Here is a 14,693-nt window from a genome sequence, read left to right on the forward strand (position 1 = left end):
AAGACTACTATGAATAATTATATTGCAAAAAAAATGGATAAACTAGAAGAAATGGATACATTCCTAGACTACAAACCTTGGCAAGAATGAATCATGGAGAAATAGAAAATCTGAATAGACAATAAAAGTAAGATAATTGAATCAGTAATCAAAAAACAAAACAAAACAAAAAAAACCTCCCAACAAAGATAATCCCAAACCAAACAACTTCACTGGTTAATTCTACCAAACATTTAAAGAAGAATTAACATTAATCCTTCTCAAAGTTCTCCAAAAAACTAAAGAGAAGAGAAGACTCCTAAACTGATTATATGATGCCAGCATTACCGTAATACAAAAGCCAAATAAGGATACTACAAGAAAAAAAAAGTACTTGTCACTTACTCTAATGACTATAGATGCGAACCAAATTCAATAGCACATTAAAAGGGACATACATCATGATCAAGTGCGATTTATCCCTGGGACACAGGGATGTTTCAACATACGTAAGTCAATAAATGTGATAAAACACATTAATAGAATAAGATAAAAATCATATGATCATCTCAATAGATGCAGAGAAGACATTTGACAAAATTCACTTTTATGATAAAAATACTTAATAATTGGGTTGAAGGAACATACCACATCATGACAAAGCCCATAAATGACAAACCCACAGCTAACATTGTACTCAATGGTGAAAGCATACTACTGGAAGTCCTAGCCAGAGCAAATAAGCAAGAAAATGAATTAAACTGAGGGTTTTGGAGGGGAGAGAGGTGGGGGGCTAGGTGAGCCTGGTGGTGGGTATTAAGGAGGGTATGTATTGCATGGAGCACTGGGTGTGGTGCATAAACAATGAATTTTGGAACATTGAAAAATAAAGTATTGAAGTCAGAAAGAAAGTACTTAAACTGTCTTTGTTTTGCAGATGACTTGATTTTATATATAGGAAAACAAAAAGGATCCATGAAAAGCCATTAGAACTAATAAATGAATTCAGTAAAGTTGCAGGATACAAAATCAACATAGAAAATCAAGTGCTTTTCTGTACACTGACAATGAACTAGGTAAAAAACCACCTTTTACAAAAGCATCAAAAACAATAAAATACTTAGGAATAAATTTAATCAAAGAGGTGAAAGTTCTATACACTGACAACTTTAAGACATTGATGAAAGAAACTGAAGACGACACAAGTAAATGGGAAGATATTCCATGCTTAATATTAGAATATTTTAACATTGTAAAAATGTCCATACTATCCAAAGCAATCTATTGATTCAACGTAATCACTCGCAAAATTTCAATGAAATTTTTCACAGAAATAGAGAAAAAAACCCTAAAATTTGTATGAAATCACAAAACACCTCCATGAGGCAGAGCAATCCTGAGAGCAAAGTTGGAGGCATTACGCTTCCCAGTTTCAAGCTATATTACAAAGTTATAATTATCAAAATGGTATGGTACTGGCATAAAAACAAATATAGACCAATAAAGCAGACTCAAAAGCCCAGAAATAAACCCAGGCATATACAACTAACTAATATTTGACAAGGCAGCCAAGAATACTCAGTGGAAAGAAGAGTGTCTTCAATAATTGGTGCTAGGAAAATTGGATATCATATGCAAAATAATGAAATCAGATGCCCCTTTTATACCACTCAGAAAAATTAAAGAGAGATGGATTAAAGACTTACACATAAGAACTGAAACTGTAAAAGTCCTAGAAGAAAACAAGAAAAAAGCACCTCGACATTGGTCTTGGTAACGATTTTTTTTTGCACCTGACATGAAAAGCACAGGGAACAAAAACAAAAATAAGGAAGTAGGACTACATCACAGTAAAAAGTTTCTGCACAGATAAAGAAACAGTCAAATATGAAAAGGCGACCTACAGAATGGGAGGAAATATTTCTAAACCATCTATATGATAAGGAGTTAATATACAAACTGTATAAGGAACTTATATAACTCAGTAGCAAAAAATCAATCCAATTGTAAAATGGGCAAAAGACCCAAGAAACATTTTTTTCCAAAGACCTACAAATGGCCAATAGGTACAAAAAAAAATGTGCTCAACATCACAAATCATCAGAGAAATGCATATCAAAACCACAAAGAAACCACACTTGTTAGAACATCTGTTATCAAAAAGACAAAAGATAAGTGTTGGTGAGAATGTGGAGAAAATGGAATCCTTGTGCACTCTTGATGGGAACTTAAAATGAATACAGCTGTTATGGAAAATAATATGGAGTTTCCTCAGAAATTAAAAATAGACCTTCAGTGTGATCCAGCAATTCCACTTTTGGGTAAATGTCAAAAGGAAACAAAATCATTACCTCAAAAAGAGATCTGTACCCCCCATATTCACTGCAGCACTGTTTACAATAGCCAACACATGGAAACAACCTAAGTGCCCACTGACAGATGAATAAAGAAATGTGGCATATACACATAACAGAATATTATCCAGCCATAAAAGAAGAAGAAAATTCTGCCATTTGTGACAGCAAGGGCTGACCTTGAGGGCATTATGTTAAGTTAAATATGAAATAAGCCCAACAGAGAAAGACAAATACTGTATCATTTTACTTATATGTGGAATCTAAAAAAGCAGAACTCATAGAAATAGAGAGTGGATTGTTATTTGCTGGGGGTGGGAGTAAGGAAGAAATAAGAAGATGCTGAGCAAAGGGTACAAATTTGTAATTATAAGATGACTAAGTTCTGAAGATGTAATATATAGCATGGTAACATTGTTAACATAGTTAGCAATGCTGTGTTATATATTTGAACTATGTTAACAGTAGATCTTAAATGTTCTCATAACATACAAAAACTGTTAGTTGTGTGAAATGACTGAGGTGTAACTAATTTTGTGGTAGCGATTTTCTAGATATATATCTGTATTTAATTACGTTGTATACCCTAAATTTACACAGTGTTATATGTCAATTATATCTCAATAAACTTGAAATAAAAAGAAGAAACTGCAATAGATCAGAGGAAGTCTTTGAGGAAGTAAGTTTGTCAGAGAGAGTATTCTGGTAGCCAAATAATGAAAATTTAAACATCCCAAAGGGGGAAAAAAGTATATAATTGGAACAAGTTTGGAGTTGGTGAAAAGTGATATCCACAGTGTTTTTGAGGATCATAAATCTATGATGATAGATAGATCAAAGTCTATTAGAAAAAATGCCAGCCAGTGAGTCTGGGCACCCAATTTCTCTGCAAATAGGTAAATGTGGGATAAAGGCACAAGTTGTTCAATTGCTAAACAAGGTTGTAATTCTGTGGGTTGTTTAAATAATACAGTATGTTTTCCTCATTGGGTAATTCCATAGGTTATTTAAGTCTGCCTGAGATAAAAGCAATATTTTACCTGCTGAGTTGATACTTCAATGCTGAATCATAGCTCAGAGTGTGAAATTCAGGAATAAAGAGGCCTTAGATTTGGTCATGCCACATGTTCCTGGGGAATACTCTTATGTGATGGGATGTTTACTCCATACCTATATATCCTCAGAAGACCTTGGGAACCTGAAAAACCATAACTCTGTATAAGGAACTATGTTATCCCTTGTTTTTGTTTGTTTGTGTTTTTGTTTACTAAATATTGTTGTACCTTTCTCATCCTTGACATATTAAAGAAACAGAATGTGACCTAAGTGTTTTTTCTTAAGTATAGAATCATCCTATTGGGACAACCATGCATAACTCATGCAAGAAACTTTCTCTTACTCTCAGACTATATTAAATGATGTCACCTCCCACTTCTGTAGTCCGTATAAGCCTACTTTACTATTTTACAGCAGTTTTTTTTTCAATGTACCGTAGCTATCTCTTTGCCTGTCTACATCCCATATGAACACTGAATTTCCAGAACACTGTATGCAAATTTTTAAAAATTTTAAAAACATGATTTTCCCCCAGTCCTTATAGTAACATCCCTCTTGCAATAAATAAATGAGTGGATGAGTGAAGAAATGAGTCACAAACTCTTCTCTTAGATGTATTGCAGATTCTATCCTTCTGAGTCTATGTACTTCTCGTATGAGTCCTTTGTTTTCTTCATCCCTGGCTTTGTTCTTGCTTTGTCACCTGTAATGGGTTGAACTGTATCCTCCAAAAGATATGTCCAAGTTCTAAGCCCCCATACTTGTCAGTGTGATTTTAGTTGGGTCCCTAAGGTAAAGATCTCAAGATGAGATCGTCTTGAGGAGGAGTTAAGGTGGCAGAGTAATAGGAGGACCCTATGCTTGCCTCATCCTTCAAACACAGCTAGAGCAATATAGAATCATTCTGAACACCCAGGAAGTCACCCTACGGGCTGAGAGAACAAACTGCACAGCTTGAGGGAGAAAAGAGGCCACATTGTGCAAGGTAGGAGGTGCAGAGAAGTGATTTGGAAGTGAAAAGCATCACGGGGTCGTGCAGGGGAAGAAGCCCTGATTAAGGAGAGGGGAAAGGAAGAGGGAGAGGAAGAGAGTGAGTGAGCGAACAAGTGAGAACAAAGCACAGGGTGCTGCACAGGAGAAATACTTCTCCAAAACCACTCACTGGGACAAGGAGTTTTTATAAGAAGTCGCAAGTTTTTATAAGAAGTGGAACTCAGTGTCTCAAGTTTTAGAAGTCCCTGCTATCACCTGGATGGTTCCTGGAAAGTGTAGGGGTGCTCCTATAGAGAAGGAGAGCAGAGGCTCCAGAGCAAACACAGTGGGGACCTCCTGGGTTGCACTGGGAGAGAAAGTTACCCTTCTTGGAGTGCATTTTGGAGAGGTTGCACTGCCTCTCTGGGGACAAAAGAACAAGTAGGCACCATTCAGCTGCCCATTCATTAGCTTAGGAGCAGAGGCAGCTGCTAAGGGCAGCTAACCTGGAAGTCATTTTTTTGCTGCACCTTAACATAAACTCCAGTCCCCTGCACATTCATTAGATTACCCTTCTAGGAGAAAGCAGCACAAGTGACAGCCCAGCAAGGCCCTCTGCCAGAAGATCAGTACAGGTCCATGCCACGTGAGGTCCCTAAAATTTGAAGTTTTGAAACACAGCCAACCCACTTGGATAAAACACAGGAGCTCTGGGCTTCCAGCTGGGTAGAAAGATCAGATACAGGGTAAAGGCAGAGATTTGAGGGATGCCTGGGACAAATGAGGGAAGATTGTTCACTCTTCTGTGAGGGCTTCCTAAATGGCAGCAGGCCCAAATTCCCCTGTGGACAAGAGAGCTATTTTTACTCCTGCCCATCAGCACAGGCGACTTCAGTGAGAGGCACAGTGCTCAGAGTAGAGGCTTGAACCACTTACAGCAAGCCCCGCCTCCTGTACCCTGCAGGTACTTTTTCACTAGGGCAAGAGTGCCTAAAGTAAAAGAAGCAGTGGGCCCCTCCCCCAGAACACCAACAGCACCTCCTCTGCCCCCAGCGGCACACAAACAAGTCTATTGACCATAGACTGCTGCAAAGCTTCAGCCCTAGGGGGAAAATAGGATCTAGTCTCTTTTAACAAGCAGACACCTAATTAAAACTCACCATACAGTGGAAAAGGTCCAAACACTCACCCCTGTAGAGAAGGAGAAACTGCAGAGGAAGGAGCAGCCAAAGCACAAGGGCAGAGTGAACAGCATATACCAGAAACACTTCCTGAAGCCCCAGGCCTTGCACAGCATATGACCTCTTGTTTTTATAGCCATTTCTCTCAGGAGCAGGAAACATAAGAGGCTTTCCTAACCCACAGAAGACAGAGACCCAGACAAAATGCCAAGATGGAGGTATTCATCCCAAAAGAAAAAAGAAGAGGTCACAGCAGGGATCTAATCAAAACGGATTTAAGTTAAATGCCTGGACCAAATTTAAATCAGCAATCATAAAGATACTAACTGGGCTTGAGAGGCCAAGAAGACACCAAGGAGTCTCTTACCACAGAGATAAAAGATCTCAAAACTAGTCAGCCTGAAATTAAAAACAAACAAACAAAAACAAACAAACAAACAAAAAACACTATAACCAAGATGAAAAACTGACTAGATGTAATGATCACAAGGATGGAAGAGGCACAGGAATGAATAAGTGATATAGAAGATAAAATTATGGAAAATAGTGAAGCTGAAAAGAAGAGGGAAAGAAAAATATTGGATCATGACCGTAGACTTAGGGAACTCAGTGACTCCATAAGACATAAAAACATATCATGGGGGTACCAGAAGAAGAGATGGAAAAGGGGCAGTTTATTTGAGCAATTTATAGCTAAAAACCCTAATCTGGGGAAGAAAATGGGCATCCAAATCCATTGAACTCACACCAAAATCAACAAAAGCAAGCCAACACCAAGATACATTGTCACAGTAAATTTTCCAAAATACAGAGATAAGGAAAGAATCCTGAAAGCAGCAAGGAAAAAGAAATCCCTATTCTACAGGGAAGACAAACAAGGTTAGCAGCATATCTCTCCACATGGAAACTGGACAGGCCAGAAGATACTGGCAAGATATATTCCACCAGCTGAATGGGAAAAGTATGCAGCCAAGAAGACTTTATCCAGCAAGGCTGTCCTTCAGAATAGAAGGAGAGATAAAGAGGTTCCCAGACAAACAAAAACTAAAGGAATTCGTGGCTTCTAAACCAGCCCTTCAAGGAATAGTAAAGAGGACTCTTCAAGTGGAAAGAAAGACTAAAAGCAAGAAAGACTAGAAAGGAACAAAGAAAATATCCAGGAACAGTGACTTAACAGGTAATGCAATGGCACTAATTCATATCCATCAATAATCACTCTGAACGTAAATGGACTAAATGCTCCAATCAAAAGATGTAGGGGCATCAGAATGGATTGAAAAAACAAGACCCATCTGTTTGCTGCCTACAAGAGACTCATTTTGACCTAAAGACACCTGTAAATTGAAAATGAGGGGGTGGAGAACTATTTGTCATGGTAATGAACATCAAAAGAAAGCTGGAGTAGCCATACTTCTATCAGACAATTAGATTTTAAATCAAAGACTGTCACTAGAGAAGTGTCTGTTTATATCTTCTGCCCATTTTTTTAATATGATTGTCTGTTTTGTGTGTGTTGAGTTTGAGGAGTTCTTTATAGATCCTGGATATCAACCTTTTGTCTGTACTGTCATTTGCAAATATCTTCTCCCATTCTGTGGGTTGCCTCTTTGTTTTGTTGACTGTTTCCTTTGCTGTGCAGAAGCTTTTGATCTTGATGAAGTCCCAAAAGTTCATCTTTGCCTTTGTTTCCTTCGCCTTAGGAGACATCTTTTTTTTTTTTTTTTAAGATTTTATTTATTTGAGAGATGGAGATCACAGAGAGGCAGGCAGAGAGAAAGGAGGAAGCAGGCTCCCCGCTGAGCAGAGAGCCTGATGCGGGGCTCGATCCCAGGACCCTGGGATCATGACCTGAGCCAAAGGCAGAGGCTTTAACCCACTGAGCCACCCAGGCGCCCCTTAGGAGACATATCTTGAAAGAAGTTCCTGTGGCTGATATCAAAGAGGTTACTGCCTATGTTCTCCTCCAGGATTCTGATGGATTCCTGTCTCACGTTGAGGTCTTTTATCCATTTCGAGTTTATCTTTGTGTACGATGTAAGAGAATGGTCGAGTTTCATTCTTCTACATATAGCTGTCCAGTTTTCCCAGCACCATTTATTGAAGAGACTGTCTTTTTTCTACTGTATATTTTTTCCTGTTTTGTCGAAGATTATTTCACCATAGAGTTGAGGGTCCATATCTGGGTGCTCTACTCTGTTCCACTGGTCTATGTGTCTGTTTTTATGCCAGTACCATGCTGTCTTGGTGATCACAGTTTTGTAGTAAAGCTTGAAATCAGGTAACGTGATGCCACCAGGTTTATTTTTGTTTTTCAACATTTCCTTAGCGATTCGGGGTCTCCTCTGATTTCATACAAATTTTAGGATTATTTGCTCCAGCTCTTTGAAAAATGCCAGTGGAATTTTGATCGGAATGGCATTAAAAGTAAAAAATGGGCAGATATGAACAGATACAGATATGAACAGACACTTCTCCAATGAAGACATACAAATGGCTATCAGACACATGAAAAAATGCTCATCATCACTAGCCATCAGGGAGATTCAAATTAAAACCACATTGAGATACCACCTTACACCAGTTAGAATGGCCAAAATTAGCAAGACAGGAAACAACGTGTGTTGGAGTGGATGTGGAGAAAGGGGAACCCTCTTACACTGTTGGTGGGAATGCAAGTTGGTGCAGCCATTTTGGAGAACAGTGTGGAGATTCCTCAAGAAGTTAAAAAGAGAGCTTCCCTAGGACCCTGCAATTGCACTACTGGGTATTTACCCCAAAGATACAGAGGTAGTGAAAAGAAGGGCCATCTGTACCCCAATGTTTATAGCAGCAATGGCCACCGTCGCCAAACTGTGGAAAGAACCAAGATGCCCTTCAACAGACGAATGGATAAGGAAGATGTGGTCCATATACACTATGGAATATTATGCCTCCATCAGAAAGGACGAATACCCAACTTTTGTAGCAACATGGACAGGACTGGAAGAGATTATGCTGAGTGAAATAACTCAAGCAGAGAGAGTCAAATATCATATAGTTTCACTTATTTGTGGAGCATAACAAATAATATGGAGGACAAGGGTAGATGGAGAGGAGAAGGGAGTTGAGGGAAATTGGAAGGGGAGGTGAACCATGAGAGACTATGGACTCTGAAAAACAACCTGAGGGTTTTGTAGGGGCGGGGGGTGGGAGGTTGGGGGAACCAGGTGGTGGGTATTAGGGAGGGCACGGATTGCATGGAACACTGGGTGTGGTGAAAAAACAATGAATACTGTTACGCTGAAAAGAAAAAAAAAAAAAGACTGTCACTAGAGATGAAGAAAGGCACTATATTACAATAAGGGGGGGTCTATCCAACAAGAAGATGTAACAATTGTAAATATGTATGCCCCAACTCAGAAGTACCCAAATATAGAAATCAATTAATAACAAACAAACTCATCAATAATAATACAATAACAGTAGGGACTTTAACACCCCACTTACAACAATGGACAGATCATCTATGCAGAAGATCAACAAGGAAACCATGGCTCTGAATGACACATTGAACCAGATGGACTTAACAGGTATATTCAGAACATTTCATCCTAAAGCAGCAGAATACACATTTGAGTATACATGGAACAGTCTCCAGAACAGATCACATACTGGGTCACAAATCAGGCCTCAACAAGTACAAAAAGTCTGAGATCATACCAAGTATATTTTCAGACCACGACACCATGAAACTTGAAGTTAACCACAAGAAAAATTTGGAAAGACCAAAAGTACATGGAGGTTAAGGACCATGCTACTAAAGAATGAATGAGTCAACCAGGAAATTAAAGAAGAAAATACACAGAAACAAATGAAAATGAAAACACAATGGTCGAGAACCTTTGGGATGCAGCAAAAGCAGTCATAAGAGAGAAGTACATTATAATACAGGATTACCTCAAGCAAGAAAAGTCTCAAATATACAACCTAACCTTACACCTACAGACACTAGAGAAGGGAAAGCAAATAAAGTCTAAAGCCAGCAGAAGGGAAATATTGAGGATTAAAGAAAAATAAATGATATAGAAACAAACAAAAACAGTAGAAAAGATGAATAAAACTAGGAGCTGGTTCTTTGAAAGACTTAACAAAACTGATAACCCTTTAGCCAGACTTATCAAAAATAAAAGAGAAAGGACCCAAATAAATAAAATCACAAATGAAAGAGGAAAGATCACAACCAACACCACAGAAATATAAGTAAGCAATTATGAGAGTATTATGAAGAATCATATAGCAACAAATGGGGCAATCTAGAAGAAATGGATGAATTCCTAGAAACATATGAACTACCAAAACTAAAATAGGAAGAAATAGAAAATTTGAACAGTCCTATAACCAGCAAAGACAGCAAATCAGTAATCAAAAATCTCTTAACAAACAATGTCCAGGGCCAAGTGGCTTCCTAGGGGAATTCTACCAAACATTTAAGAAAAGTTCAGGGGCACCTGGGTGGCTCAGTCAGTTAAGTGGCTGCCTTTGGCTCAGATCATGATCCCAGTGTCCTGGGATTGAGCCCCGCATTGGGCTCCCTGCTCAGTGGAGAGCCTGCTTCTCCCTCTGCCTGCTGCTCTGTCTGCTGGTGCTTTCTCGTTCTCTCTCTGCCAAATAAATAAATAAAATATTAAAAAAAAAATAAGAGTTCATTCCTATTTTTCTCAAACTGATCCAAAAAATAGAAACGATGGGATCGAAAAAATAGAAAGGAGGGCACTTGTCATATTGAACACTGGGTATTGTATGTAAGTGATGAATCACTGAACTCTACTCCTGAAAAAAATAATACACTGAATGTTAACTAATTAGAGTTTAAATAAAAATTAAAAAAATATATAAAAATATAAGTGGAAGGAAAACTTCCAAATTCATTCTAAGAGGCCAGCACTACCTTGATTCCAAAACCAAAGACCCCACCAAAAAGAATTCCAGGCCATTATCCTTGATGAAAATGGATGCAAAAATTCTCGGCAAAATACCAGCAAATTGAATCCTGCAGTACATTAAAAGAATTATTCACCACAGTCAAGTGGGACTTATTCTTGGCTGCAAGTCTAGTTTAATATTTGCAAATAGATCAATGTGATACACTACGTTAATAAAAGAAAGGATAAGGCCACGTAATCCTCTCAATAGATGAATAAAAAGCATTTGATCAAGTACAGAATACATTCTTGATAAAAATTCTCAACAAAGTAGGAATAGAGGGAACATACCTCAATGTCATAAAGGCGACATATCATCCTCAATGGGGAAAAACAGAATTTTTCTTCTATGGTCAGGAACAAGATAGGGATGTCCGTCCATTCTCACCACAATTATTTACCATAGTATTAGAAGTCCTAGCCTAAGCAATCAGACAACAAAAAGAAACAGAAGTCATCCAAAATGGTAAGGAAGAAGTCAAACTTTGACTGTTTGCAGATGACATGATACTGTATGTAAAAAACCTGAAAGACTCCTCTAAGAATTGCTAAAACTGATACGTGAATTTGGCAAAGTTGTAGGATAAAAAAATCAATGTACAGAAATCTGTTGCATTTCTTTTCATCAATAATGAAGCAGCAGAAAGAGAAATCAAAGAATTGATCCCATTTGCAACTGCACCAAAAACCACAGGCTACCCAGGAATAAACCTAACCAAAGAGGTAAAATATTTGTACTCTGAAAACCATAGCACACTTATAAAAGAATTTGAGGATGATACAAAGAAATGGAAAAACATCCCATGCTAATGGCTTGGAAGAACAAATATTATTAAAATATCTATACTACCCAAAGCAATCTACAGATACAATGCAATCCGTACCAAAATACCACCAGCATTTTTCGGAGCTACAAAAAATGATCCTAAAATTTGTATGGAATTGATGGCTCAGTGGGTTAAGCCTCTGCCTTCGGCTCAGGTCATGATCTCGGGGTCCTGGGACCGAGCCCCACATTGGGCGCTCTGCTCAGCGGGGAGTCTGCTTCCCCCTCCCTCTCTCTGCCTGCCTCTGCCTACTTGTGATCTCTGTCTATCAATCAATAAATAAAATCTTTAAAAAAATTTGTATGGAATCACAAAAGATTCTGAATAGCCAAAGCTACCTTGAAAAAGAAAAGCAAAGCTCGAGGCATCATGATTCTGGACTTCAAGCAATATTATAGAACTGTGGTCATCAAGATAATATGGAACTGGTATAAAAATAGACACATAGATCAATGGAACCAAACAGAAAGTCCAGAAATGAAAAATGAACCCACAACTATATGCTCAATTAATCTTTGACAAAGTTAAGAATATACAATGGAAAAAAAAGACAGTCTTTTTACAAATGGTGTTGGGAAAACTGGACAGCCACATGCAGAAGATTGAAACCGGACCACTTTCTTATGCCATACACAAAAATAAATTCAAAGTGCATGAAAGACCTAAATTTAAGACAGGAAACTATCAAAGTCCTAGAGGGGATGACAGGCAGAAACCTCTATGACATTGGCCATACCAACTTCTTGCTAAGACACAACTCTAAAGGCAAGGGAAACAAAAGCAAAAATGAATTATTGGAACTTCAAGATTAAAAGCTTCTGCACAGCAAAGGAAATAATCAAGAAAACTAAAAGGCAACCTGAAGAATGGGAGAAGATATTTGCAAATGACATATTTGATAAAGGGTTGGTATCCAGAATCTATAAAGAACTTATCAAACTCAACACCCAAAAACCAAATAATCCAGTCAATAAATGGGCAGAAGACATGAACAGACATTTATTGAAAGAAGACATACAAATGGCTAACAGACACATGTAAAAGTGCTCAACATCCCTAGCCATCTGGGAAATACAAATCAAAACCACAATGAGTTACTACCTCACACCTGTCAGAACGGCTAAAATTAACAACACAGGAAACAACACATGTTGGGGAGGACATGGAGAAATGGGAACCCTCTTATACTGTTGCTGGAACTGTAAACTGATGCAGGCACTCTGGAAAATAGTATGGAGTTTCCTCGAAAAGTTAAAAATAAAACTACCCTACAACCTAGCAATTTTACTACTAGGTATTTACAGAAGGAATACAAAAATACTGATTTGAAGGGGCACATGCACCCCAATATTTATAGCAGCATTGTCAACAATAGCCAAATTATAGAAAGAGCCCAATGTCCATCAACTGATGAATGTATAAAGAAGATGTGTTGTGTCTCTCTCTGTGTGTGTATGCATATATGTAAAATGGAATATTACTCAGCCATCAAAAACAATCAACTCTTAGTATTTGGAAGGACATGTATGGAGCTGGAATGTATTATGCTAAGTGAAATAAGACAATCAGAGAAAGACAACATATGATTTCACTCATATGTGGAATTTAAGAAACAGAACAGAAGAATGTAGGGGGAAAAAAGAGAGGGAAGCAAATCATAAGAGACTGTTTTAGGGTTGATGGAGGGGAGGTGGGGTTGGGCTAAATGGATGATGGGTATTAAGGAGGGCACTTCTTATGATAAGCAATAGGTGTTGTATGTTAGTGATGTATCACTAAATTCTATTCCTGAAACGATGTTAACTAACTAGAATTTAAATAAAAACTTAATAATAAAAAGATGATCTTGAAATCGGGTATGAAAGAAAAATTACACCAGAAATTAAAGAAGATTTTATTCAAGTCTTGGAATAGAGGAGAGAGATTGAATTCAACTCCCATGAAACAAAAGACAGGAGGATTTTCAAGTGTTGAGGTGAGGTAGTGGAAAAGTACCAGAGGATGTTAGAGGAGAGGGTAGTCAATATGATGAGGTCATCTATGCTTGCTCTCTGTCACTTTCTAACTTAGGCTCCCACTCTACCACAAAGACTAGAAGATAGGGGCACTATCTATCTTGATTGATTGCATTTTAAAGGGATGGCCAGGGGCCTCAGGTCAGGAAGAAGCCTGTCTAAGGTTTGGTCAAGCTTAGGGGAAAGTTAAGGCTCTCTTTCTCATGTGGGCCTTAAATCCAATGACAGTGTCTTCTTGTGTTCTTACAAGAGAAGACAGAAAAGACATACAGAGACACAGAAGGAGAAGGCCATGTGAAGACAGAGAAATATGAGTGTGTTGTGTGCATGATCCAAGGAATGCTAAGGATTTCTGACAGCCATCAGAGGCTAAGGGATGCATGGAATATATTTTCCCCAGAGCCTCCAGAGAAACCAACCCTGCCAATACCTTGATTTAGGTCTTCTGGATTCAAGGACTGTGAGAGAATGGGTTTTTTAAAGCCTATGAGTTGTGGTAATTTGTTATGGCAAACCTAGGATTGTTATATAACAGCTTTCTGACAGGTTTCTTTCCGGTTCCCATTTAATTCCAAACATCAAAATTGTACATCTCATTAATGACTTAATTGTTTATACTCTATTCCTTTTTTAAATTTTCTCTCATTTTCCCTCCTTATTAAGTACCAGCCAAAAGCCATGGCTTCCCCCTTTACATTCTTTTAATAATGCTGATGATAAGAATGATACAGCTGAAACTTATTTAGTATTTGTTCCACCAAACAAGCTTTATGCATTTTCCTTTCTAAACCTCATCAAAACAAGGCAAGTACTATTATTTTTTATATTAAAAATGGAGACACTGGATAAGGAAGATGTGGTCCCTATACACTATGGAGTATTATGCCCCCATCAGAAAGGACGAATACCCAACTTTTGTAGCAACATGGACAGGACTGGAAGAGATTATGCTGAGTGAAATAAGTCAAACAGAGAAAGTCAAGTATCATATGGTTTCACTTATTGGTGGAGCATAACAAATAATATGGAGGACAAGGGTAGATGGAGAGGAGAAGGGAGTTGAGGGAAATTGGAAGGGGAGGTGAACCATGAGAGACTATGGACTCTGAAAAACAACCTGAGGGTTTTGAAGGGGCGGGGTGGGAGGGTGGGGGAACCAGGTGGTGGGTATTAGGGAGGGCACAGATTGCATGGAGCACTGGGTGTGGTGAAAAAACAATGAATACTGTTATGCTGAAAATAAATAAAAAATTTAATTTAAAAAAAAAATGGAGACACTGAGGAACAGAGGGATTAAATAGTTCTAAGTGGCAGAAAGAAAATTTGCTTTGAGATTGGACTACAGAGC

General features: G+C 38.1%; 1 protein-coding gene across 1 annotated transcript in view; it reads left to right on the top strand.

Annotated features, from left to right (window-relative positions):
• Positions 1-14,693, top strand: part of TMEM232 (transmembrane protein 232) — a gene marked incomplete at both ends in the record, with an annotated part of 261,404 nt that overhangs the window by 241,725 nt on the left and 4,986 nt on the right. The window lies entirely within an intron of this gene.

Source organism: Martes martes, assembly GCF_963455335.1.
Source record: "Martes martes genome assembly, chromosome: 5".
NCBI classification, from domain to species: domain Eukaryota; kingdom Metazoa; phylum Chordata; class Mammalia; order Carnivora; family Mustelidae; genus Martes; species Martes martes.